The sequence below is a fragment of the Astyanax mexicanus genome, chromosome 22, assembly GCF_023375975.1.
Source record: "Astyanax mexicanus isolate ESR-SI-001 chromosome 22, AstMex3_surface, whole genome shotgun sequence".
NCBI classification, from domain to species: domain Eukaryota; kingdom Metazoa; phylum Chordata; class Actinopteri; order Characiformes; family Acestrorhamphidae; genus Astyanax; species Astyanax mexicanus.
This window is the reverse complement of record NC_064429.1, coordinates 35,566,699-35,594,531: the sequence shown is the minus strand read 5'-3', so window position 1 is coordinate 35,594,531 and position 27,833 is coordinate 35,566,699. Positions and strand designations below refer to the sequence as shown.

General features: G+C 33.7%; 1 protein-coding gene and 1 long non-coding RNA gene across 2 annotated transcripts in view; one reads left to right on the top strand and one right to left on the bottom strand.

Annotated features, from left to right (window-relative positions):
• Nucleotides 1–27,833, top strand: part of LOC125786821 (kallikrein-6-like) — a 44,845-nt gene that overhangs the window by 5,094 nt on the left and 11,918 nt on the right. The window lies entirely within an intron of this gene.
• On the bottom strand, nucleotides 12,265–12,798 carry LOC125786937 (uncharacterized). Its single transcript, XR_007428916.1, has 2 exons — nucleotides 12,437–12,798; nucleotides 12,265–12,316 (listed from the first exon to the last, which is right to left on the bottom strand). It is a non-coding gene; the product is annotated as an uncharacterized LOC125786937 (long non-coding RNA).

The following is a 27,833-nucleotide window of genomic DNA, read 5'->3' as shown; positions in this document are numbered from 1 at the left end:
TCTTGTAAGTATCAAAACTATAGGGAATTAATAAATAAAAAAGGCATAAACATTTGCACTGTGTTGTGCATCTTAGCTTCTAAACAGCAGAGATGTTGCATGTTTGTCTCAACAAGCCGGTGACATGTATTTGTTTATAAACCCCTCAGCGCTGTGTTCACTTACATAAAGCTGTATTAAGTCCAGAATTGTCTGTTTGTCTGTTGTCTGTCCACAGCGCTGTTATATAGTGTTTTGTTATTAAGGTACATTAATGTTAATCTCATTGATTTGTTATAAGTTATATTAACCTTCTCTCGGCTCCACCGCTAACGTTTCCTCAGCTGAGACGGTGCAGCATTAAAAAACCTGCTGTTGTGGGAGGCAAGAGTGAATACACGCTGTCCAGCCTAAAATGCTGCATTATTTTTGCACTTTTTCCTCGTACGTTGTCGCTCTTTTCCCGCACAGCTTCAAAATACCCTCTTCTCAACTAAAACCTCCGCCTCCTGCTCCTGCGTCCTGTGAGCGAGTTGTCACATTAATTACTGCACGCTGAGTTTTGTTTATTTAATAAGCGATTACTTGAGGCACAGAAAATTACTCTGTCAATTTTTTAAAAGTAATCGTTTCACCCCTACTCTCTACCATCCTACAGATGAATCCATCGACGCGGATGGGCTACTTTGTGGAGATCTAACAGTAATTAATTGTCCGAAAGAAGTCCTCAGTGATAGGTCGTTTTCCAAAGATCAGCTTCTCTGTGCTGAGAATACTACGAAACAGATTAAAGCCTGCAAGGTAAGAATGGTCATTTATACACACTTGAAGGTCCAGTTGTGCACCAGTAAGCATTTCCTCATCTAACCCCACCACTCAGCTCCACTGTCTGAATGGAAAGTTACTGAGACTGACTGATTATCACTTGAGCAATATAGTGATGATGTGTTGAAACATTTTAATTACTAATTTTGCTCTCTGTCTCTTTCCTTCTGTCTTCCAAACTCACACAGGGAGATTCTGGAGGTGGTATGTTTGTGAAGAAAGGGGATGTTGCTGTCCTGTATGGAGTGGTTAAAGTTGGCTATGACATTATATGCCATAGTCCTGTTGTTTTTTTGGATGTCTGTCATTACAGGGCCTGGATCCGTAAAATTACTGGAATATAACAATTCTGCTAAGATTAGTGGATAAAATGTTAAACTGATAATAGCAAATGCAAATGTTAATAAAGACAAAAAAAATACTAATAAAAAATATCTTTAAGAGCAAACACACATCTCTGTCTTCTTGTTTAGTAAATATCACAGGATAATAACAGTGAAAGAGAGAGAGAGAGGAAGTGTGTGTGTGTGTGTGTGTGTGTGTGTGTGTGTGTGTGTGTGTGTGTGTGTGTGTGTGTGTGTGTGTGTGTGAAAGAGAGATATAGTATGAAAAGTAAGGAAATTTGTGTTTGGTAGATTATCTCTTTAGTGTCAGTCAATCAATCAATCAATCAATCAATTAATTAATCAACCTTAATTTTCACTCAGTAATATATTAAGGGTAACCCTAGTTTTCAATGCAGCCAAGTATTTACAACTTAAAGGGACTGTAAAATAAATTAAAATCAAGTAATCAGGTTAAGCTAAACTTATTTATTCATAAACAAAACTTTTTTCATAAACAAAACAAAAAATCTAATGGTAAAAGTTTTATAAAAACAAGCAAACAACAAGATTTAATTAAGAAGAAATAAAATAATTCAGAATAAAAGGATAAGTGGGCAGGCTAAAATGTAAATCAATAAAATAAAAAGGTAAATAATTAGAATAATTATATATTAACACAAATAATATGAAGTAAAATGAAGTAGCTAAAAATAACACCAAGATTATCTGTTCCTGAAACGTCTCACATGCTGCACATTGATACCTGTATAAACGTCTCCTTCTTCACCAACAAGAAAAACCCTCATATTAGAGAGACGAGAGACTCGTAGCTTTATAAAGGAAAATGGATGAGTTAGCAGCTCATATGTGGAGCATCTTTTGCTGCAGTGGAGAAAGAAGTAAACAGCTGGTCTGAAGTTCATGCTCAGGTCCAGGAGGTGAAAAAAGGCCAGGTGGTTTGCTTTTGCTGTTTTTTGCAGCTATAGCTGCACAGCTGCACCAAGAGATTCAGTGTGGGTACGAGAGAGAAGCACGTAGTGCTAATGCTAATGCGTAAAAGCAAAAGATGCATGAATTCAGATTTGAGATTTGACATTCATGTTGCAGGTCCATGGATCAGATATGTATCCAATTTAGGACCACATACGAAAGGGGCGGACCGCGGCTCCGTGAGGTTTAACTGAACCAGCTCTGCTAGCCCCTTTGTTGGGCTGCGCTGCTGTAGTTCTGGCAACCTCGGTGGGTGGAGTTAGTGTTGGGGAACGAGCAGCAGGGGGAGTCAGAGGACAAAACAAACACAAAACCCGGGACGGCCTGCACATTTAAAATAGGAACGTACTGCTGAATCCGTGCTGACAAGAGCTGCCAGTGCTTTCACTCAACATGTTTCGTTAATATCTGATGATACATCCTGATCATTTTATCATTTACCACTGAAAATTAGTTACATAGTGGTCCTTTAACTGTGGAAGTTTGCTTTAATTCAACACAAAATCTCTTTTTAAACACTTTTAAAGCTTTTCCCAGACTCTGAATATGATCTACAGTTTTCTCTCTGCAGGTAATTACATTATATAAATTATTATTATTATTTATTAATTAATTAATTATCTATTTATTTACTTATTTATTTTTGTTATAAATTTGTTATGTTTAAAGGTATGTCTTCAGTTGTGTGTGTTTAGTTGTACAATACATATCTCAATATATTTTTACACAACCGGTCAAAAGTTTTAGAACACCCCCATTTGTTTCCCTTTATTTTTTTTTCTATTTAAGCTCTTCAGGTCCAGCTAATAACTGGAAATAAAAATAGTACAAAATCATGTGTAAATTGCAGTAACTGCTTGGACCTTTAAGAAAAAAAAAATTGTATTTTATTGTTGTAAAAAAAGTATATATATATATGTATATATATTAGTATATTGTAAAAGTATATTGTAAAAACTAAAACTAAAAAATACATTAATATTTTTTTAAAAAGAAGGGGTGATTTTTAGCAAAAAAATCATTGGTTAACATTTCACAGCTAATAAATATAAATTAAATTAAACTTCAATCAACCTTTATTTTCAGTGAGGCGATACACTGAGGTTACAGGTTAATCCTCGTTTTTCGAGCATTTACAAATTAAAGGGCCTGAAAAAATAAAATTAAAATTAAAATCCAGTTTTTAATCAGGTTAAGCTACATAAGGTAAAATTATTGGTACTGAAACATTAAATATTGTTCTGTGTTGAGGAAACAATACAAATTCTCAGTATGAAAATTACTAATCATTAATAAACAATTGTAGCAGAGAAAAAAAAGAACTGTTTATAAAGTACTATTATTTTATTTGAATTCGCCAAAATACGTTCTAAAAGGAAATACATATAAACACTTGTTTCTGTGAGCATACAACTCCATCTACTGGTCAGATAGAGTATAGCGTTCTTATGAAAACAGCTACCCTCCATTTTCTAGTTCAGTCTGGTTTTGACTCTGAAAGAGAATGGTAGGTTCAGTTCTACTCTCCATTTTGCTTAAGTGTGTTGGGGTACTTCTAAGTCTAATTTTGTACTAATATTACATAGTATGTACTTTTACTTGAAAAATAAGTACTGGATTGTTTTTTTCCCAAAATGTTATCTATTTTGAGCTATTTGGCTCCCAGCTTCAACTAATTAATTTAGCAATGTCGACCATGTGGTTGTGATGTATTTGCCTTCTAGCTACAGCTAGTTAACTTAGCATTGTTTACCATGTCGGTTTAATACATTAATTTCTAGCTACAGTAAACTAAGCTATCACTGCTTTTCTTGTGGTCTTAATGTTGAAGCTAATTTTAATAAGAAGCTTATTTTATTTATTTGCGTTTTATAGCTGTTGAGTGTGGAGAAGTCTACTGATAAGCTGCTGTTTTCTGTCCAATTTTATACAACCAGGTATGCATATTGTATTTCCTTGTCCTAGTTTAATATTCAAATGGTTGCAAATTCTTTTTTATTTAATTTTATTTGTTAAAGTTTTTTGTGTAACTCTTTCTCTAAAAAAAATCCAATAATCTGAGCTGTTTAATACTGAAAATATTGAGTCTATGATATAATGAATTATATTGTGCTTATACTGTAATATGTCAGTCTGGTTTTGACTCTGAAAGAGAATGCTGTTGAGTGTGGAGAAGTCTACTGATAAGCTGCTGTTTTCTGTCCAATTTTATACAACCAGACAACCAGTAAATGCTCAGAACCAACTCTGCTGTGCAGTTTCTTTATTGAGGGACCAAGACGAAGGGGTTACACTATGATTTCCCTCAAATCATCCATAAGAACCCATTCATTTTAGAACAGTCTTAAGTGGGTATTCTCCTCTCTATAGGCTCTTTGCTTCTACCAACCTCCTCCCCTACCTATCTCCTCCGTTATATCAGAAAATTACTGCGAACCGCTAGAGGGAGCCAGCGAGAGAGACCTCAATGAATGGGAGTAAATGGAGCTAAACGGCTAAAAACTCAAATTAAAAATAGTATTTATCTACTTGTACGGGGTATTCTTTTAATTCTGGGAAGCTGAATTATGTACTTTGTTTAAAAAGCAAAGAAAACGTACTATGTTTGTCAATTGTTCTACAGTAAACGGGTTTTAGGCAGTAAAGGCGCTAGCATTAATGCTACTGTGAGCTGATGCTCCAGTCACAGCCAGAGAGTTTAACTAGGGTTGCCACCTATGTCTTATTTTATAATCTATATTCATCATTGTAAGGTGGGGCATGAACATCCAACATCCTGACATTACTTACGCTTTTGTAACTGAATAAAATCAGATCCTCAAAGCAGTCCTCCACAAATGTAGTAGAGTCTTCTCTATACAGTAGAGACCGTTACCCAAACAAAGGCAGGATGAAGTCGGATCATAAACTATCACAGCAACCTAGCTGTTAGGTGATTGTCATGTAGTTTAAGGTGACTGAGTGAGAGAGTATAGTAAATGGGGAAGGGAATGGGCCCTATGTATAACCCCAGTTATGTGCTGGATCATCTTCCTCTATTTTATGTTACTAGTGTCTGGATCTGTATACTTTGGTCAAGTTTTTTTCAAGGTTTTTTTTTTTTTTTTGTTGCATATATGGGATTTATAATGCTCGCTGGTCTTCTGTGTAACTTAAACTCAGAAGGGTTCCATCCCTAATCTCAGATAAATAAAGTTCCCCTGATTTATATAATACCAGCTTGAGCAACTTGACCAAGCTTTATTTTGGTGTATCTTTACTGAAGTACTGTGAGGAGCACTTTTACTTTAACTCCACTACATTTCCTAAATGGTCTCTGCTTTATTCTGATAGCATGTTTTGGGCTCTAAACTGAGTCCTGAATGTATTTTACTCTAGACTCAATGTGTCACACTGTCAAAATCCTACTTCCCCTAGTAAGCCCCTTATGTTGAGTCTAGAGTAAAATACATTTAAGGACTAGTGCCCAAGACATGCTATCAGAATAAAGGAGAGCTCCCTCAGACCTTTGGGTGCTGAAATCAGAGGGTAGTCAGGTTTTCCATTCAGTAAATGAAAAAGACTTGGAACATGTAAAGTAGGACCATTTTAAATGCCATCATATTAGCTAAAAGCTCCACAAAAAGTAAAACATTGTTGGGTGTTTTAATTGTATATTGTGGTTTAACATCTTTTATATTCGTATTTGCACCCTAATTACTTTGCCATTAATAGTTATACGGAAGGCTTTGTAACCATGCTCTAAAGTAATTTTCACATGGAAAGAGAAAGATTATATTCCACAGCGACATTTGTTTTTATTGGTTTATTTTGTATTAGAAAAGGGGTTTTCGAAATGTATTATTCTATTTTTGGCAAACTGTACATTTGTACATATGTTTATGGAGTATGTTAATATACTGTGCAAGTGCATACTAACTGTGGCATGTGATACCTCTAACTGCATAGATCCACTGGGAAGTCAAATGAAGTACAAATTCTTATGTATTCAAGGTATATGTTTTAAGTGATATTACTGTATCATTTTGGAGTAATGGCATACCAAATAAAAAAACAAATGTCTATTTGGTTTCCATAAAACAGATTTTGCAGTCCTATAAAACCGAATAGACTTTTTAAAAATTTGGTACCCATTTACTCCAAAATGATACAGTAATATCATTTGATACTTATATTATTGAAAACATGGAATGTATTCTTCAAGGATTACATGGTGTTATTGGATAACAGTTTGGGTATTTAACCAATGTTATTGGCTATAAAACCAATTTGCTGTTTTTTTAGGACTTCGAAGTTTGGTATCCTCTTACTCCAAAAATGATACAGTAATATCCCTTAAAACATATCTTGAATACACAAGAATGATCTTTATGAATTTAGTGGTGTGATATGATAACCCTTTGATTTGCTTATTTTATAGGACTCCAAGCATTTTCAAGATTGTACACTTTTCTACAGATAGATAACTGTCTTTGTAATTACCCATTCATTTGTATAGTGGAAAAATATGTTGCTGCATCGAAACCCTATAGTCAATTTTAAATAAACATTGACACTCCTGCACCTTTTCAGGAAATGTACTACTTCTCCCAAAAATTCCTAAAACATCACCCTCAACAATACAATAGCTGTACATTCACTGCACATTTTACAAAACAATGACTAAAATGGATCAGTTCCAGCAACCATGAAAGAGTTTTACACTTTCACAGTGGTGCGCAGTATATGCTACCTACGACGGCATTATAGCAGTGAAGAAAAAATCCAAGGGAGCAGGGCTGGGTTTCTCAAGAGGTTCTTAACACTAAAACAATTCTTAGATGGTTCAGCAAGCTTCACACATGGCTCTGTCTCTCTCCATGTTAAGATGCTCTTAATCCTAAGGTGCTATTGGTGACATAACGAGGAGACAGAGTGGTTTACATCTACAGTGGCTTGCAAAAGTATTCATACCCCCTTTTGTCACTTCGCAACCACAAACGTAAATATATTTGATTGGGATTTTAAGTGATAGACCAACACAAAGTAGCACATAATTGTGAAGTTGAAAGAAAATGATACATGGTTTTTACAATTTCAATCAAATAAAAATCTAAAAAGTGTGACATGCAAAAATATTCATCCCCCTTTACTCTGAACCCCCTAAATAAAATCCAGTGCAATCAATTGTCCTCAGAAGTCACTTAATTAGTTAATAGAGTCCAGCTGTGTGTAATTTAGTCTCTGTAATCACTAGAGTTCCTGTATTTTATATTTTTTTACTTTTTCTCTCTAAATTCTCTCAAACTGTTGCTTTGTTGTTTTAAAAACTCCCTCTAGCGGTTAATAGTAATTTTCTGATATGACTGCAGAAAGCCTATAGAGAGGAGAATTCCCACTTACTTTGCGTTTGTCTGACACTAGAGGGCGCTCCTGTGTGAGCTAGTCTAAAATGAATGGGTTCCTATGGAGCATTTGAGGGAAATAGTTTATTAATGTTTAATAATTGTCACACTGGAAATTGTACCTGTTTTCTCAACATAGAACAATATTTAATGTTTCAGTTCCAAATATATCACGTTTAAAGCCTTTAAACCCCAGTTAGAAAGCTGTTAAACCTTTTTAAACAGTAATCTGAGCTCACCAACCAATCAGCTCACATTAAACCTAAAATCCGTTTACTGTAGACAAATGATCAAATATAGGTATATTTTGTTTGCTTTTTAAACAACATACTTCATTCTACTTCCCAAAATTTAAAGAATATCCTGGAAAAATAGCTAAATACTATTTTTTATTTGTGTTTTTAGCCATTTAGAAATCATAGTTTATTAATGTTTAATATTTTTAATACTGACAACTGTACTCGTACTTCTCAACATAAAACAATATTTAATATTACAGTACCAAATATATCACTTTTAAAGCCTTTAAACTCCAGTTAACACTAGCGCCTTTACTGCCTAAAATATGTTTACTGTAGAAAAACAAACAAATGTAAGTTTTGTTTGTTTTTTTTTTAACAAAAAATATAATTCTACTTACCAACATTTTAATAATATCCCGAACAAATAGATAAGTACTATTTTACTAGCCGCTGAGCTCCATTTACTCCCATTCACTCGCGGGCTCCCACTAGCGCTCGTAGTAATTTTAATAGTCTACAATGAATAGGATTCTATGGAGCATTTGTGTGAAATCTTAGTTTATTAGGGGTGTGACGAGACACTAATCTCAAGAGAATGAGACGAGACAAGATTTAAAAATAAAACTTTAAAGAAAATGTCAAAAATGAAAAATGGCTTGAAAACTTGAGTTTTATTTGACAAAACGCACAACTAACAGACTGGTTTCTCTCACACATTGATTTTATAGGAAATAGAAATAAAAATAAGATTACAAAATAAAAATAAAACTTTTCTAGGTCTTATATATAGCAAACAATAAGTGCAAACTACAACCAGTCATATTAAGACTATGGTTTGTGTTTTTTTTCTCCTAAATCTCTTGTAATTTAACTATTCATAACCATAACCAGTCATATTAAGACTGTGCTTGAAGTGAAACAGAGTCAGAACATGTTTTTAAATACAGTACAGAGCTAAGGGATTAGCACAGCTGTCTATGAAACAGTCACATGTAGGATTTACTTACAGTATTTATATATGGTTTGTGTCTTGTTGTTCACTCTGTTACCGTTTATTGTTTCCACTGGAGCCAAAATGCAGCTAGATATACAACTTAAAAGTAGCAGAAGCATCTTCTATACCAGGGGTATTTAATTAGAGTTCAGTATGGTTCAGTTCTCGTTTTCCGCCCGTTCTCGGGCTCCCTATCTCCTTATAAAGGCGTTTTTTCACAACCGCGACCCTGACAACACGGGTTCGATCCCGCGTGAGGAGCGGTGTGTTTATTTATTTATTTTTTCCTTACCGAGTCTGCACAGATCTGATTGACTGAAGAGAGCGTTTGGTGATCTTCCACTACATGTGATTTGTCTGTGATTTACTGCGCCGCAAAGCGGGTATACAATTAAATCCTTCTCAGTAGGTTTGGGTCCGCATTGGACAACGTTTGGGTCCGGACCCGGACCGCGGTCCGCCCATTACTGACCTCTGCTCTATGCAAATACCCGAATTTTCCTCTTCTGCTGAGAGCTGCTCTCACTCCTCATCCACCACACTCGCTGTATCGCTACTGGGTTGCCAGATCCCTCTTAAAAAGTCCACACTAAACTATTTTTTTTCTTCCCGCGAGACAGGTTTAAGCTTGACGAGAAATATCGTCACGTTTGAATCTCGCAATATATTGTGCCACGAGATCTCGTCACACCCCTATAGTTTATTAATGTTTAATCATTTCCACAATGAAAATTGTAATTGTTTCCTCAACATATAACAATATTTAATGTTTCAGTGCCGAATATATCCATTTTAAAGCTTTTAAACTCCAGTTAGGAAGCTTTTAAACTCTATTAGCCTCAGCTCACCAACCAATCAGCTCACAGTAGCATTAACACTAGCGCCTTTACTGCCTAAAATCCGTTTACTGTAGAAAAACAAACAAATGTAAGTTTTGTTTGATTTTTAAACAAGTAATATAATTCTACTTAACAACATTTAAAGAATAACTTGAACAAATAGATAAATACTATTTTTAGTTTTTAGTTTTTAGCCGTTTACCTCCATAAACTCATTCGTTTTCATTGAGCTCTCACTCGCGGGCTCGCTCTAGCGGTTCGCAGTAATTTCAATAGTGTAAAATGAACGGGTTCCTATGGAGCATTTGAGGGAAATCATAGTTAAATAATGTTTAATAATTTTTATAATGACAATTGTACTTGTTTTTTAAACTTAAAGCAATATTTAATGTTTAAGTATCGAATGTATCACCTTTAAAGCTTTTAAACTCCAGTTACAAAGCTTTTAATCTCAGTTCTCTGACTGTTTCTTTCTCAGCATCACCAACCATAGTCTATGGTCGCCACCGCAGCATTTAAGGTGGAATGGTAAATTATCAGATTTTATAATGAAATGGTAAATTAGCAGAATTTAAGATGGAATGGTAAATTAGCAGAATTTAAGATGGAATGGTAAATTAGCAGAGTTTAAGATGGAATTGTAAATTAGCAGAATTTAAGGTGGAATTGTAAATTAGCAGAATTTAAGATGGAATGGTAAATTAGCAGAGTTTAAGATGGAATGGTAAATTAGCAGAGTTTAAGATGGAATTGTAAATTAGCAGAATTTAAGGTGGAATTGTAAATTAGCAGAATTTAAGATGGAATGGTAAATTAGCAGAATTTAAGATGGAATGGTAAATTATTAGAGTTTAAGATGGAATTGTAAATTAGCAGAGTTTAAGATGGAATTGTAAATTAGCAGAGTTTAAGATGGAATTGTAAATTAGCAGAGTTTAAGATGGAATTGTAAATTAGCAGAATTTAAGGTGGAATGGTAAATTAGCAGAATTTAAGGTGGAATGGTAAATTAGCAGAGTTTAAGATGGAATTGTAAATTATCAGAATTTAAGGTGGAATGGTAAGTTGTTATAATTTAAAATGGAATGATAAATTATCAGAATTTAAGATGAAGCCTAAAAGAGCCATGCTGCCTCGCGTGCACCTTTCCTCAGTTGTATAAAATCATTTACAGGGCAATGTCAAATCATTTGCCTTTTTGTAAATGACATGGTTGATAATAAAATTCCTTCCAGTTAAGAAGCTCCCACTATCAGTAAAAGCTGAACAGAGTTTTGCATAAGCACTGGAGCATCACTCAGTCACATCAGGCAGGACAGGAGTGCGAGACAATTCAAAGTTTTAAATATGGACAGTATTTTGGATAAACAATGTTTGTATTATAAAATGCAATTCATTAAACAATATCAGACAAATTCCTCCCGGCCGGTGTTGTAAAACCACTTCAGATGGTTCAGAACATTAGTTAAGAGAATGGCTGATTTATACATATGAACTAGGGGATGTGCTATATCATATCATACGCAATACTATTTTAATTTTGTTGCAGTCGTGTATTCTTGAAATATCAACATCAACATCACAAAGTAGAGCCGGTTAAAAAAATACTGTAAGCTAAACTGAGGTGTGTAATTTTAAAAGAAATAGAACCATTTCAATTTAAAAAAGGCAGATAAAAATGACTTTTTATTTTAAACTTTTTTTTTCAGTAGATCAAGCTGCATTCACCGTCACACAATCTAATTTAAAAACCCCAAAACAAAAAAATAATTACAGATAAAATGAATTATCATTAATTACATGCTATTTGATTTATGCATGTGCACTCCTGGTGCATGTCAGCTTTGCATGGGGAAACTGCTATATATTTTAAATAGTGTTTAATTTTCTACTGTCTCAGATTTTGACATTTTAGCTCATCAGAGACACAAAGTCAAAGTCAAAGTGTTTTTTATTGTCATTTCAGCTATATACAGAGTACACAGTGAAACGAAACAACGTTCCTCCAAGGACCATGGTGCACATAAACACAGTGTAGACAGAACAATAGTGCAACAGTACAAAAGTGCAGACAGACAATACAACACCATACAGACAAAGAATAATAAATAACAAGACAGTGTGCAAATTTTGCAGTGTGCAAAAAAGACCAGTGAGGTAGTAATTACTCTATTTCACAGTGTGCAATAGAGTCCAGTGAGGTAGTAGGTTTTTAGTGCTTCCATTTTCTGGGGTAAGTGGTAAGAGTGTGTGCGCATGTACAGAAAACAACTTTATGCTTTTACTTTTAGGGGTGCTGGGTCTTGTTTTAGAGGGGCTTGAGCTGCTCTAAAAAAGGGGTAGTGATACCGCTGGTTATAACATACATGGAATGAACAGAACAGTCATATTTTACTGCAATTCCACCACGATATGCACATTTCCACTGACAGAAGAAGCAGTACATTAAAGTGACAGTTGATCACTACCTTACTTCATTTACATGGCGTGACTTGTTAAATGACTTGGTTGATTGATAATAAAATTCCTGTGTAATTTACCTGGTTAATCATTTGAAGGAGCTCTCACTATCAGCAAAAAAGGCATAAGAGAGTTTTGCATTGGCCCTGGAGACTCATTCAGTTAACTGAAAAAGAAGAGGTGAAAAAGTCTTTGATGTAACTGTAACATGGAGGAGGCAGGATGTAAACGCAAGTCTTTTTTATTTTCCATATTTAAACTAACAAAGAAAAGAACACTAGGGAATATAAAAAGAAAAGGTAACTAAAACAAAACACAATGAAACAGAGGATAAACTAAAATACTGAACCAAACAAGCAAGCTACGCAAACAAAGAAACAAACTAAATAAAGCAAACCTGAGACACTGAGGACAAACAACACAGCAGGTCTGTGGCTAAACAAAACAGATGAACACAATCTGGACAGAGTAACATGACAAATTGAGACAAAAGATGCGACAAACTACAAAGGAGCACATGGGGTATTTATACACAGGCACACACTAGGGACACCTGTGGAGGTAATGAGGGGGGCGGAGTTACAAAGGAGACAGGAGGGGTTACAGATGACAAGGCGGGGCTAAGGCGGAGACATGACCAAAACACAGTAGCACATGGCTGGGAAACATGACAGGTAAACAAAACACGAGAACAGAGGACAGGAGCAGGAAGGAACCAAAAAAGGAAAGACACTGGACAGACACAGGCTAAGGTGTAACAGTAACATCTCAGTTTCAGAACCTAACGCTGACAAACGAGTCATATTATATAATTATAACTATAAGTACGATCATATTCTATTTCATTTTAACGGTACCTTAGAAACAACTTCCTTTCATGATGGACCAATGCACCAAGGAACACACCAGGCACGTCCGAGATACTGTTGTGGAGAAGTTTGAAGCTGGATTCGGCTTTAAACATCCCAAGAAGCACTGTGCAAGAGATCATATTGAAATGGTAGGAGTATCAGACCACTGCAAATCGACCAAGACCCGGCCGTCCCTCTAAACTTTCACCTCAAACAAGGAGAAGACTGATCAGAGATGCAGCCAAGAGGCCCATGATCACTCTAGATGAACTGCAGAGAGCTACAGCTGAGGTGGAAGAATCTGTCCATAGGACAACAATCAGTCATACACTGCACAAATCTGACCTCATGGAAGAGTGGCAAGAAGAAAACCATTTCTCAAAGATATCCATAAAAAAGTCTCGTTTAAAGTTTCCCACAAGCCACCTGGAAGACACACCAAACATGTGGAAGAAGGTTCTGTGGTCAGATTTAAACATAATTCTAACTTTTTGGCCACAATGCAAAATGTTATCTTTGGCGTAAAAGCAACACAGCTCATCACCCTGAACACACCCACGATCCCCACTGTCAAACATGGTGGTGGCAGCATCTCTTCAGAGGGGACAGGGAAGATGGATAAAAATGATGGGAAGATGGATGGAGCCAAACACAGAAGCATTCTGGAAAAAAAACCTGTTGGAGTCTGCAAAAGACCTGAGACTGGGACGGAGATTTATCTTCCAACAAGGCAATGATCCAAAACATAAAGCAAAATCTAAATGGAACGGTTCACAAATAAACGTATCCACGTGTTCGAATGGTCAAAGTCAAAGTCCAGACCTGAATCCAATGGAGAATCTGTGGGAAGAGCTGAAAAAAACTGCTGTTCACTAGTGGTGCAGTTTTTTTCAGCTCTTTCCACAGATTCTCCATTGGATTCAGGTCTGGACTTTTTAACTGTACCACGGAGCTCAGCTACTGTCGGGTGGAGCTCTTTAACTGTACCGCTGAACTCACAATGTCACGCGGAGCTCACATACTGTTGCACGGAGCTCATACTGTTATGCGGAGCTTTTTAACAGTTAAAGAGCTCCGCAGGACAGTCAAAAAGCTCCGCGCGACAATGGCTGAGCTCCGTGGGACAGTTAAAAAGCTCTACGCGACAGTGCTCTTACTGCCTCTCCCTATTAGGCTACAGAGGGGTGTGTAGTGTCGTGTAACGGTGTTTGTTGTTGCACTGCTAAAGTATGGAGGATAAAGAAAAATAAATCCAACCGATTTGAAAGAATCGAATCGTGACCCCAAGAATTGATTCTGAATCGAATTGTGCGATTCCCAAAGATTCACAGCCCTACTGTTCACAAACCAACGCTCTCCATCCAACCTCACTGAGCTCCAGCTGTTTTATAAGGAAAAATGGGCAAAAATTTCAGTCTCTTGATGTGCAAAACTGATAGAGACAAACCCCAAGAGACTTGCAGCTGTAATCGCAGGAAAAGGTGGCGTAGGGGTAGGGGTGTGATAAAAAAATTGATTCTACGATTTAAATCGATCTTCCTTTGAATAATCCGATATAGATTAAACACGAATCGATCTTTAAAATTAGCCCATTTCCCTCTGTATATGAATACGGTCTGGCAAGACCATCCCTCTGGTTGGGGTGTGTCACGTCCTGGCCTCGTCTCGTGTCTCTGTGTGTCTTCCCAACGTGACCTGTGCTCTCATTTGTAGCTCCGCCCCTTCCCCAGGTGTTTCCACTTCTAGAGTGTTTCCTGTTTGGTTATATACTAGATCCCCTGTACCACTTGTCCCTCGTCGGTCTTTGCACTAACCCCTGTTGTTTGTCTCTCCGTGTCTCTTTGTAATTACAGCCTTAGCCCTAGTTCCTTGTTTATATCTTCTTGTTTCTTATTCCCTTTAGTTCCCTGTTTTGTGTTTATCTGTTTATTTCTAGTTCCCTGTTATTATCCATTGTTTTCTCCCTTGCCCTGCTTAGTTTATTTATTCTTGTCTAGCTTAGTTTTCCCTGTCTAGTTTAGCCTCTTGTTTGTTTTCCTTGTATAGATTTATCCCTGCCCTGTTTAGTTTAGTTTTTATTCTGGTTCTTGTTTAGTTCTTTGTTTTGTTTTCCTCCCTGTTTGTTTATATCATTAGTACTTGTTTGTTTGTTCTCTAGTTTCTCTCGTTTGTGTTTGGTTTACTTTATTATTCCGTGTTATTTGTTTATCTTTGTTATTTATTTATTAAAAATGTATTTTTGTTCTTACCTGCACTTGCGTCCGTCTCCTCGTCTCCCTGCCTGGGTCACCTCATCCGTGACAGGGTGAGCTCCCAGCTCCCAGAAGGGTCAAAGGCTATTTAGGGCAGTAAAGAAAAGAAAACTGGATAGTAAAATATTATTTCTATCTAAATATATCTGTAAAGTACAATCATATTACAAATATAATGTCATTATTTATTTACACATTTCTTCATATTGCTTAAATAGCAGACCTTAAGCTATTTATTGCTATTGCTATATTGATAGCAGGCTACAACTACAGAAAAAAAAAAACATCTTCTGTAAAGAGATATGTTTTTGTCTGGATTTAAAAATTGGATTTAACTGTGATTAACCACATTTTTTAAAAGCTGAGTTCAATTTAATTATTGAACAAGAAATTGCTTAAATAAAACCTGTCTGACAACATTAAGCAGATAAAATATCTCAAAAAACAACACAGCATGCCCCGATCTGAAGAAATTCAAAAACAGTTTTTTTTATCATCATAAAGCTTTGGGACTCCAGAGAACCACAGTGATTCACTATTATTCACTAATGGAGAAAAAACATGGAACACTGGTGAACCTTCCCAGGAGTGACCAGCCGACCTAAAGAAATTACTCCAAAAGGGCATGAACAACTCATCCAGGAGGTCCCAAAAGAACCCAGAACAACATTTAAAGAACTGCAGATCTCACTAAAGCCTCAGTTAAAGTCAGTTTTAATGATTGAATAATAAGAAAGGGACTGGGTGAAAAAGGTCTCCGTGGGAGAATTCCAAGATAAAAAACACTGCTGACCAAAAACAACACAACCACCCGTCTCACATTTACCAACTAACATCGTGATGATCTCCAGGACTTTGGGTAAATATTGTTTGGACTGATGAGAGAAAAGTGGAACTTTTTGGAAGGTGTGTGTCCCGTTACATCTGGTGTTAAACACATTATTTCAGAAAAAGAACATCAAACTGAATGTAAAACATGGTGGTGGTAGCGTGATGGTCTAGGGCTCAAACTCAGGCGTACTTGGGTTCTGCAGCAGGACAATGACCCGAAGCCTAGTCAAAGTGTATTTGAGATGCTGTGGATGATTTTAAACAGGATGTTTGTGCTGGAAAACCCTCCAATGTGTCTGAATTAAAATAATGCAACAACATTTCTCCACAGAGACCACAGAGAGTTATCGTCAATGTTTAATCGCAGTTTTTGCCACCAAGGGTGCAAAATGTTTTTTCACACAGGGTCAGGTGGTTTGGATAGATTTCTTTCCCTTAATAAACAACAGTTATCATTTAAAAACTCAGTTTTTATATTTATTCTGGTTATCTTTCTCTGATATATAAATGTGTTTGGTAATCAGAAAAATGGAAGTATGATAAAAAAGCAAATACTAAAGAAATCTGTAGAGGGAAAAATACTTTTTCACAGCATTGTAGATGGACTTCTAGCCAACAGTGCATTGGAGTCGTCCAGTCTGGAGGTTACGAATGCATGCACCCGTTTCCTCAGCATCTTATCGAAAAATACAAATGTGTTTCTGTCCCAGATCTTATGGAAAGCATTGTACTATACTGTAATATCGTAATTGCATAATGACTTACATGGTAGCAGTTGTATCAGGGGTGCTTTACATGAGCGTTAGAGATTTACAGATAAAATGAGTTTAAAAGCTCAGGAACGGCTCAGTTGAACTGCAGTGTCTCAGGTTGGCTCTTTGGGCTCTCTGTCACTGAAGAAGATCATGATGAAGCGTTCATCTCTCCTCCTTCTCCTCCTGCTGGCGGGTGAGTTCATTACATTCAGAAACAGCATCTATATTACTGTAGGGTCACCCATGTTTCAAATGGCTTAAAGTTACAGGTCCTTAGTTATTTATTGGTGGTCAGTAATTATGGGTGTTCTGTATTTATGGATGTTTAGTAGTTACAGTTCACTGTAAAAGTATTGGAACAGTAACATCAATCCTTTTATTTCTGCTGTAGACTGTAGTATGAAACTTCTTCTTGCTTTAGTTCAGGGCCGGATTAAAAGAATGGGCTGAAAGGGCTGCATACTCGGGCCTCGCCACTAGGCGGGACTCCGGTCGCTGAATGTCAAATGACAAAAAATAATTTAAAAAACGAAACTTACAAGCAATAAAAAAGGAAAGAGCGACAGAATTATTACAGAAATCACCCAAATTAACCAACGTGGAGTAGTCAGCCTGCTGAAGCAGCTACCACCAGCAAAGATGCACTGCGCTCTCTCTCTCTCGCTCTCTCTCTCTCTCTCTCTCTCTCTCTCTCTCTCTCTCTTCCGCAGCGCGGAGCTGAATTCAGCGCGAGGCTACAATAATAATAATATATAATACAATAGTATAAAACTCAGTTTAGTTAAATAAATGAAGAGGAGTGAGGACCTGTAAAGTTAATCGAATATTGTCAAATATAAAGGAAAGGTTGAGGTTTTGATGAGCTGTTTCAATGATTTGCAACTGAAACTAAAATTTTTATTATTCTGTGCACTATAAGAAAGCCTTTGATTGTGTTTTAAATTAGTTTTTATTTCATATTAATTATTGTTATATTCATCTGAAATATTTTTATTATTTTATTGATTAAATTATTTTTTTTCTTCATAAGATATACATTCTTTATTTTTTATGTATCCATTTTAATGATCTTTTTAAAGTGTCCTATTTTTCCTTTTTGCGTATATATTTTATTCGTCTATAGTAAATGTATAGTAAATATAAGTAAAATATAGTGAATCAGTTTTTTAGTTATTTCTAATCAACACCCACCCCCCACGATATCATTGTCCATCATCTGCCAATTAAAGAGACATCGCCCAACCCTAAATTGAATTGAAATCATGTTACCAGTTCACTTTAAACGACAGTCTGTTATAGATTGGTACTGTGTAGGCTGTCCCTGATGTGTCCGTGTGTTTGTGTGAGGTCATACATCAGGACATGATATGAAGGGCCTCATTCTGGTAATTAGCCCCGGGCCTCAAAAAGCGTTAATCTGGCACTGCCTTAATTAATGAAAATGAAAATGATTCATCTGACATATTTGCAACCACCCCCTGCAAAAACTAAACTTTGTTTAAATGTTGGTCTCTTAAAAGAAATAAAGTAGTGAAACATTTTTTTTTATGAAAAAGGAGTAAATTATGCTAATTGAACCATTATCTGTTAGAGGTAAGGAACACCGTTGCACTAAATATTGATAGAATAATTAGTAATGGAGTTAGTAATTAAATATTTACACTGCTTATAAGGATTTTTTGGGGTTTCAGACGTCTTTTGGATAATTAAACAAACATGCACCAGGTCAAATTAACCCCGGAACACCACTGCTGTTTCAGTCAAATTAAATAGGAGGGTTCAAAAGATGAATAAAAGACGAAAGATCAACATTTTAGCTTTTATTTTCAGGTATTTACATCTGGATCTGATACACAGTTCAGAAGATTCAACACCTTATGATCAAAAGTGTTGGAAATAGATTAAAGTGAAAAAGATTTAATATTTAGTTGCGACTGCATTCTTCTTCTGTGATGCTTTTTTCAGGCTGCAGTGGGGTTTGGTTCATTATCTCGCTGCATGATAAAAGATCTTCAGATCAATTTGGTTTCATCTTTCTTTAAAATGACAGTAAAAATGTTTCTGTAGACTTCTTTAGACAGTTATATGCAAGCCCAAACCATGACACTACCTCCACTGTGTTTCACAGAGGAGTTTTTATGTTTGGGAACATGAGCAGATCCTTTCTCACTCTGAATCTTGGTTAAGGTTCATCTTTGTCTCATTAGTCCATAATCAGTCCACAGGCTTACCTCTCTACACTGCAGCCCAGATAAGTTGAATTTACTTTAAACATTTAAGAAAAAACAGTTGCCTTAAAAAAGTTAAGTAATGGGTAATGAAAACTTAAGTTAGCATAACTTAGAACATCAAGTTACTACAGCTAAAGGGAAAGTTGATTTAACTTTTTTATTTTTATTATACTGTAAGATAAATAAGATACGTTGGGTTTACTTTGAATGTATATGTGCCCACAAATGTTCAGCTAACTCAAAATAGTTGAGTATTGTTTTATAGTATTGAGTATTGAGTATTATTGAAATATCCAATTTTATGTAAAACAGACTTAAATCATTTGAGTTCAAACAATGTATGGGTTTACAGTTTACTTCTTGGCAAATTCCAGCCTGGCTGTACTATATTTCTTGCTGTTTAGTGGTTTTAATCTTTTGATGAAGTCTCTGTACTTTGTTCATGAAGTCTTTTGTAAACAGTAGATTGTGATACCTTCACTCCTGCTCTTTCAGGGTTCTTGCTGGTGTCACTAACAGTTAATTTAGGATTTTTCTTTACAGCTCTCACAATGTTTCTTTCATCAACTGCTGTTGTTTTGCTTGATCTACTTGTTTATCATGTTACTTAGTACACCAGTGACGACTTTCTTCTTCAGGGCATTCCGAACGGTTGTACTGGCTATGGGCAATATTTTCCATCCTCTCAGAGCTTCACAGCTGCTTGTTCTTCACCCAAAGACAGTTTTCTGGTTTTCATGTTGGTTACTCCTATAACTATAAATTAGGGGTGTTAAAGTTAAAGCGTTAACGCACGCTGTTAATTTGTAATCAGTAATTGTAATCTGATTTTTTACTCATCAAATTAAGTTCGATTTCAGAAATCCTCACAACCAATTTTACAGTCCAATTTATCATGCATTCTTTATTCCAGCACGCTATGTTGATTTTATCTGCCTTCAAAGATACAAGTATATACTAGTATTTTAATTGACACAACTAATATACATATAATTGTATTTTACATTTCTTACATTCATTCTTTTATTTACATTTACATATTCACTATAATAATTTACATCTGAAGAAAAACAAATGCGATTAATCGCAGTTAATCACAGAATTTTTTTGTGATTAATGTGATTGAATTTTTTAATCGATTGACACCCCTACTATAAATGCACAGTCTGCACAGATAAAATCCAAATCGGAGACTGAATTTTCAGACATTCAGCGCTATTTATTGTTTTAAAAATTTAATGTCATCAAGAAACAACAGAGTAACAAAACACATCTGATAGTCACATGTTCACATGGTCCAATACTTTTGAACATCACTGTATGCATGTTCAGCAATTTTGGATGTTCAGTAGTTAAAAACGTTTAGTAGTTATGTACTGCAATGAAAGCATCTGTGAAAGTATAGATCTGTGTAAATTTTGTTTTTTCGTTACTATTTATTTTAATGTTGATCCTGTTAGATGTTTTAAAGTTAGCAGCTTCTTTCTCTCCTATTTTAGATGCTTCACTGGGAGAACTTCAGAAAAGAATTATAAACGGAGAACCCTGTAAAGATCATGAAGGTACCCACCATGTGGATCTGACTGTTAAAAATAACAACAATAAACCTTCTGATTACTTTCACTGTGGAGGATCTCTGATCGGTGCTCAGTGGGTTCTGACTGCTGCTCACTGTGACAAGCCGTGAGTATCATTACTATGATTAAAATGATCACACTGCATATCACTTCATATCACACTCCACAGTGATATCATTTCTTCAAAATCAAGTAACTGTTTCAAGTTTTTACTGAGGTCATTACACTGTGCTATGTAGTGTTCATTAAATACAACCAGGTTATGAATTAAGACCAGATAACACACACTTAACAGTGTTTTACATAATAAACATGCAGTGAAGCATTATTTACTTCTTTTAGGAACCTGGTGGCACTACTGCACGGACATCCTCAGGCAACGCAACAAGTCGCTGCTGACACTGAAGATATACGCTATATATATGAAGATAATAATAAACAACCCCACGACATCATGCTGGTGAAACTGAAACAATCTTACAGTACGCCACCAAAAATTAAATTACCCGACCACAATAACTGCAAAAGTCCTTCAATAGGCACCACGGTTCGGTTTGCTGGACGGTTTATTGCCTCAAGTACAACAGCAGGTGACCTAAAAGGTACGTTTTTCTCTGACACTGAGAAAATGCATTAATGAAAAATGTATATATTTTATTTTATTCTTCTTCAACTTTTTTTTATATTAAAGAAATCTAAAGGATGAAGGAACAGATATTGAATTATGTAGTAAAAAAAGTGCTAAGCAAACCAAAAACAATATGTATTATAACAATTATATTTTAGATTATTGAAAAGAGCATTAAATGAGCGCTTTGCACAGTATGACACCAGCCATCTCTCTACTGACCTACAGGGAAATCCATCCACCAGGACCATCTACGTTGTGGAGATCTGACAGTAATTGATTGTGGAAAAAACTTCATTTTACCGTCGCATCACAACAGTCAGATTCTCTGTGCTAAGGATCCTCAGAATAAGGTTGACTCCTGCGGGGTAAGACTGGTCATTTTTACACACTTTTAGGTCCAGAGTGCACCAATAACCATTTCCCATCTAACCTCAACAATTTCCCACCAAACACCACTTTCTGAATGATAACCAGACAGTTACTGGGACTGACCAATTAACACCCGAGCAATACAGTGATGATGTACTGAAACTGTCATTATTAATTTTGCTCTCTGTCTTTTTCCTTCTCTCTTCTTCACAAACCAAACTCACACAGGGGAATTCTGGAGGAGGTATGTTTGTGCAGGAAGGGGGTGTTGATGTCCTGTATGGAGTGGTTAAAGGTAGCTCTAAAATTATATGTGGTGATCCTGTATTTTTTTTGGACGTCTGCAGCTACAGGGCCTGGATCCGTAAAATTACTGGAATATAACAGTTCTGCTAAGATTAGCGAATAAAAAGTAAAACTGATAATAGCAAATGCAAATGTTAATAAAGACAAAAAATGCTAATAAAAAAAAGATCTTTAAGAGCAAAAACACATCTCTGTCTTCTTGTTTAGTAAATATCACAGAATAATAACTGTGAGAGAGAGAGAGAGAAAGAGAGAGAGAGAGAGAGAGAGAGAGTGTGTGTGTGTGTGTGTGTGTGTGGTAGATTATCTCTTTAATGTCTGTCAGTCAATAAATCAATCAACCTTCATTTTCACTGAAAAATACATTTTAATTAAAATCAAGTATTTAATCAGGTTAAGCTAAAATAAGGAAATTCATAAACAAAACAATAAAAATTAAATGGTGAATTCATTAGAAAAACAAGCAAACAATATAGAATTTAGAATTAAGAAGAAAAGACATCAGAATAAAATGATAAGTGGACAGGCTACACTAATGTAGAGCAACACAATAAGTTGAGTTAACAAGAGTTAATCTATCACAGTCTGAGTTTTACTTTAACTGGGGAGGTTTGCTTTAATTCAACACAAAATCCCTTTTTAAACACTTTTTAAGCCTTTCCCAGACTCTGAATATGATCTACAGTTTTTTTTCTGAACAGGTAATTACATTTAATAAATTTACTCATAATAAATAAAATAAATATCTATTAATTTAGTTATAAAATAAAATTAAAATAGATTTTTTTTAAAGAAGAGGTGTTTTTTTTAGCAAACAATTCATTGGTTAACAGCTCACAGATAATAAATATAAATATAAATAAACGTCGATCAACCTTTATTTTTACTGAGGCGATACATTGCGGTTAATCCTCATTTTCAATGGAGTCGAGCATTTAAAAATGTCATAAAAATAAACTTAAAATCAAGTATTTAATCAATCAGGTTAAGCTAAATAAGGTATAAAATACCTGGTACTGAAACATTAAATAGTGTGAGGGAGAATGGAGCTAAACGGCTAAAAACTCAAATTAAAAATAGTATTTATCTATTTGTCCGGTATATTCTTTTAATTGAATTGTGTACTTTGTTTAAAAAGCGAAGAAAACATACTATTTTTGTCAATTTTTCTACAGTAAACAGATTTTAGGCAGTAAAGGTGCTAGCATTAATGCTAATGAAAGGGTGGTGAGCTGATGCTACAGTCACAGCCAGAAAGTTAAACAGCTTTATAACTGGAGTTTAAAAGCTTTAAAAGTGATATATTTGGAACTGAAACATTAAATATTGTTTTATCTTTAGAAAACAGGTACAATTTTTAGTATGAAAATTATTAAACCTTAATAAACTATGATTTTCCTTAAATGCTCCCTTGGAACCCATTCATTTTAGAATAGTTACTAAAGAGCGCCCTCTAGCGTTTGACGAACCAAAAGACGTTCTCAGGTGGGTCTTCTCCTCCTATCTCCCCGGTTATATCAGAAAATTACTGTGAACCGCTAGAGGAAGCCCGCGAGCGAGATTTATTTATAACGCCTCAAGTGTCGCCATAGCAGAATTTAAGATGGAATGATAAATTAGCAGAATTTAAGATGGAATGGTAAATTATTAGAATTTAAGGTGGAATGATAAATTATCAGAATTTAAGGTGGAATGGTAAATTAGCTAAATTTAAGGTGGAATGGTAAATTAGCAGAATTTAAGGTGGAATGGTAAATTAGCAGAATTTAAGATGGAATAGTAAATTATTAGAATTTAAGGTGGAATGATAAATGATCAGAATTTAAAATGGAATGATAAATTAGCTGAATTTAAGATGGAATGATAAATTACCAGAATTTAAGATGGAATGGTAAATTATTAGAATTTAAGGTGGAATGATAAATTAGCAGAATTCAAAATGGAATGGTAAATTATTGGAATTTAAGATGGAATAGTAAATTATTAGAATTTAAGGTGGAATGATAAATGATCAGAATTTAAAATGGAATGATAAATTATCAGAATTTAAGATGGAATGGTAAATTAGCAGAATTTAAGGTGAAATGATAAATTATCAGAATTTAAGATGGAATGATAAATTAGCAGAATTTAAGATGGAATGGTAAATTATTGGAATTTAAGATGGAATAGTAAATTATTAGAATTTAAGGTGGAATGATAAATGATCAGAATTTAAAATGGAATGATAAATTATCAGAATTTAAGATGGAATGGTAAATTATTAGAATTTAAGGTGGAATGATAAATTAGCAGAATTTAAGATGGAATAGTAAATTATTAGAATTTAAGGTGGAATGATAAATTATCAGAATTCAAAATGGAATGGTAAATTATCAGAATTTAAGATGGAATTGTAAATTAGCAGAATTTAAGGTGGAATGGTAAATTGGCAAAATTTAAGGTGGAATGGTAAATTATCAGAATTTAAGATGGAATTGTAAATTATCAGAATTTAAGGTGGAATGGCAGATTGCAGAATTTAGGATGGAATGGTAAATTAGCTACATTTAAGATGCAATGGTAAATTAGCAGAATGTAAGGTGGAATGATAAATTATTAGAATTTAAGGTGGAATGATAAATTATCAGAATTCAAAATGGAATGGTAAATTATCAGAATTTAAGATGGAATTGTAAATTAGCAGAATTTAAGGTGGAATGGTAAATTGGCAAAATTTAAGGTGGAATGGTAAATTATTAGAATTTAAGCTAGAATGATAAATTTTCCAATTTAAGATGGAATGGTAAATTATCAGAATTTAAGATGGAATTGTAAATTATCAGAATTTAAGGTGGAATGGCAGATTGCAGAATTTAGGATGGAATGGTAAATTAGCTACATTTAAGATGCAATGGTAAATTAGCAGAATGTAAGGTGGAATGATAAATTATTAGAATTTAAGATGGAATGATAAATTAGCAGAATTTAAGATGGAATGGTAAATTATTGGAATTTAAGATGGAATAGTAAATTATTAGAATTTAAGGTGGAATGATAAATTATCAGAATTTAAAATGGAATGATAAATTATCAGAATTTAAGATGGAATGGTAAATTAGCAGAATTTAAGGTGGAATGATAAATTACCAGAATTTAAGATGGAATGGTAAATTATTAGAATTTAAGGTGGAATGATAAATTAGCAGAATTTAAGATGGAATAGTAAATTATTAGAATTTAAGGTGGAATGATAAATTATCAGAATTCAAAATGGAATGATAAATTAGCAGAATTTAAGATGGAATGGTAAATTATTGGAATTTAAGATGGAATAGTAAATTATTAGAATTTAAGGTGGAATGATAAATTATCAGAATTTAAAATGGAATGATAAATTATCAGAATTTAAGATGGAATGGTAAATTAGCAGAATTTAAGGTGGAATGATAAATTACCAGAATTTAAGATGGAATGATAAATTAGCAGAATTTAAGATGGAATGGTAAATTATTGGAATTTAAGATGGAATAGTAAATTATTAGAATTTAAGGTGGAATGATAAATTATCAGAATTTAAAATGGAATGATAAATTATCAGAATTTAAGATGGAATGGTAAATTAGCAGAATTTAAGGTGGAATGATAAATTACCAGAATTTAAGATGGAATGGTAAATTATTAGAATTTAAGATGGAATGGTAAATTATCAGAATTTAAGATGGAAAGGTAAATTAGCAGAATTTAAGGTGAAATGATAAATTATCAGAATTTAAGATGGAATGATAAATTAGCAGAATTTAAGATGGAATGGTAAATTATTGGAATTTAAGATGTAATAGTAAATTATTAGAATTTAAGGTGGAATGATAAATTATCAGAATTTAAAATGGAATGATAAATTATCAGAATTTAAAATGGAATGGTAAATTAGCAGAATTTAAGGTGGAATGATAAATTACCAGAATTTAAGATGGAATGGTAAATTATTAGAATTTAAGGTGGAATGATAAATTAGCAGAATGTAAGATGGAATAGTAAATTATTAGAATTTAAGGTGGAATGATAAATTATCAGAATTTAAAATGGAATGATAAATTATCAGAATTTAAGATGGAATGGTAAATTAGCAGAATTTAAGGTGGAATGATAAATTACCAGAATTTAAGATGGAATGATAAATTAGCAGAATTTAAGATGGAATGGTAAATTATTGGAATTTAAGATGGAATAGTAAATTATTAGAATTTAAGGTGGAATGATAAATTATCAGAATTTAAAATGGAATGATAAATTATCAGAATTTAAGATGGAATGGTAAATTAGCAGAATTTAAGGTGGAATGATAAATTACCAGAATTTAAGATGGAATGGTAAATTATTAGAATTTAAGATGGAATGGTAAATTATCAGAATTTAAGATGGAATGGTAAATTAGCAGAATTTAAGGTGAAATGATAAATTATCAGAATTTAAGATGGAATGATAAATTAGCAGAATTTAAGATGGAATGGTAAATTATTGGAATTTAAGATGTAATAGTAAATTATTAGAATTTAAGGTGGAATGATAAATTATCAGAATTTAAAATGGAATGGTAAATTAGCAGAATTTAAGGTGGAATGATAAATTACCAGAATTTAAGATGGAATGGTAAATTATTAGAATTTAAGGTGGAATGATAAATTAGCAGAATTTAAGATGGAATAGTAAATTATTAGAATTTAAGGTGGAATGATAAATTATCAGAATTTAAAATGGAATGATAAATTATCAGAATTTAAGATGGAATGGTAAATTAGCAGAATTTAAGGTGGAATGATAAATTACCAGAATTTAAGATGGAATGATAAATTAGCAGAATTTAAGATGGAATGGTAAATTATTGGAATTTAAGATGGAATAGTAAATTATTAGAATTTAAGGTGGAATGATAAATTATCAGAATTTAAAATGGAATGATAAATTATCAGAATTTAAGATGGAATGGTAAATTAGCAGAATTTAAGGTGGAATGATAAATTACCAGAATTTAAGATGGAATGATAAATTAGCAGAATTTAAGATGGAATGGTAAATTATTGGAATTTAAGATGGAATAGTAAATTATTAGAATTTAAGGTGGAATGATAAATTATCAGAATTTAAGATGGAATGGTAAATTAGCAGAATTTAAGGTGAAATGATAAATTATCAGAATTTAAGATGGAATGATAAATTAGCAGAATTTAAGATGGAATGGTAAATTATTGGAATTTAAGATGTAATAGTAAATTATTAGAATTTAAGGTGGAATGATAAATTATCAGAATTTAAAATGGAATGATAAATTATCAGAATTTAAAATGGAATGGTAAATTAGCAGAATTTAAGGTGGAATGATAAATTACCAGAATTTAAGATGGAATGGTAAATTATTAGAATTTAAGGTGGAATGATAAATTAGCAGAATTTAAGATGGAATAGTAAATTATTAGAATTTAAGGTGGAATGATAAATTATCAGAATTCAAAATGGAATGGTAAATTATCAGAATTTAAGATGGAATTGTAAATTAGCAGAATTTAAGGTGGAATGATAAATTACCAGAATTTAAGATGGAATGGTAAATTATTAGAATTTAAGGTGGAATGATAAATTAGCAGAATTTAAGATGGAATAGTAAATTATTAGAATTTAAGGTGGAATGATAAATTATCAGAATTCAAAATGGAATGGTAAATTATCAGAATTTAAGATGGAATTGTAAATTAGCAGAATTTAAGGTGGAATGGTAAATTGGCAAAATTTAAGGTGGAATGGTAAATTATTAGAATTTAAGCTAGAATGATAAATTTTCCAATTTAAGATGGAATGGTAAATTATCAGAATTTAAAATGGAATTGTAAATTATCAGAATTTAAGGTGGAATGGCAGATTGCAGAATTTAGGATGGAATGGTAAATTAGCAGAATGTAAGGTGGAATGATAAATTAGCAGAATTTAAAATAGAATGGTAAATGCAAACACTCT